Raw genomic sequence first — 1,388 nt, forward strand, 5'->3', positions numbered from 1 at the left:
TCGCCTATCATCCAATGTTGGCAGCCCTGTAATCTTCATCTGCATATTTTATTGCTTGGTCACAATTTATATCAACTAACTAGCTGTAGTGTATAATTATAAAATTGAGGTCTCATTGCCTAGTTAGCCATAATGTATTACCAACTCAACTGTGCTGCATATAATAACATCCTGGTGGGATTGCGTGTTGCAGCTGAAAATTTGATAAGCGTTTTTCCAGAAAATGATGGGCGTAAAAAATGCCGTAATAACAGCCGATATATATAGTATAGATAATATAGATAATATATGGTATAGATATATATAGAGTAGATAAAGATCATAAACACTGGTAGTAGTTACTAAGTTAAGTATATGGTAGCATAGCTCTAGTAACTATAGCCCATGTACGGTTGCCGCTGGCTAGCTTCAGCCGTACCGTACGCGGGCTATAGTTACGGGCGAGTAGGGTCGCTTGAACGCATTTTTTTCGACACTTCCTGTTAACTCACATCATGTTTATCGGTTGAAATGAACAAAGAACACCCTCACCAGTACCCCTGTCGATTTTAAAGGGGCTACCCCCACATTTACGAAAATGACATAGGTTTCAATGGGCCCCATGTTCTCTATCCTTGAACCCATATATGTAGTATACCCTATACGACAACGACCCTTCGTGCGTTACTAGAGCTAGTAATGGTAGCATAGTTTGACGAATTATAATTTGTATAATTATATAGCACTACAAGTCTAGAATAAGAATGGTCCTTTTTCACGCAATTTGGTCATAAGACAATGTCTTGGTTATGTCTTAGACATAACCAATTACCTTAGCAACCAATTCTTCGCATCACACACTCAGTAAGTAAAGGTTGTATCAGCTGCAAGTCTACCTTGGCGGTAGTATAATGCCAGTACCGCGGTAACTGAACACGTACCCTTTGCCGCCAATAAAAATCTTAACACTGTGCGATTTATCTTGTAAGGCTGGAGACTAAGAACTTTATCTCTGAAGATTTTGCAAAAGGCGGTTAGTTGACGAGGTTCCCGCCGATTTCGCGTGAAATCTCGTGTGAAATCTCGAATGGTAAATAAAATTATTAGTTGACGAGGTTCCCGCCGATTTCGCGTGAAATCTCGTGTGAAATCTCGAATGGTAAATAAAATTATTAGTTGACGAGGTTCCCGCCGATTTCGCGTGAAATCTCGTGTGAAATCTCGAATGGTAAATAAAATTATTAGTTGACGAGGTTCCCGCCGATTTCGCGTGAAATCTCGTGTGAAATCTCGAATGGTAAATAAAATTATTAGTTGACGAGGTTCCCGCCGATTTCGCGTGAAATCTCGTGTGAAATCTCGAATGGTAAATAAAATTATTAGTTGACGAGGTTCCCGCCGATTTCGCG

At 39.8% G+C, this 1,388-nt stretch overlaps 1 protein-coding gene across 1 annotated transcript in view; it reads right to left on the bottom strand.

The window, feature by feature from the left end:
* The window catches only part of LOC106818790, a 5,325-nt gene that overhangs the window by 3,096 nt on the left and 841 nt on the right, over positions 1-1,388 (bottom strand). The gene's annotated exons all lie outside the window — the stretch shown is intronic.

This window comes from Priapulus caudatus, unplaced genomic scaffold, assembly GCF_000485595.1.
Source record: "Priapulus caudatus unplaced genomic scaffold, Priapulus_caudatus-5.0.1 Scaffold2529, whole genome shotgun sequence".
NCBI classification, from domain to species: domain Eukaryota; kingdom Metazoa; phylum Priapulida; class Priapulimorpha; order Priapulimorphida; family Priapulidae; genus Priapulus; species Priapulus caudatus.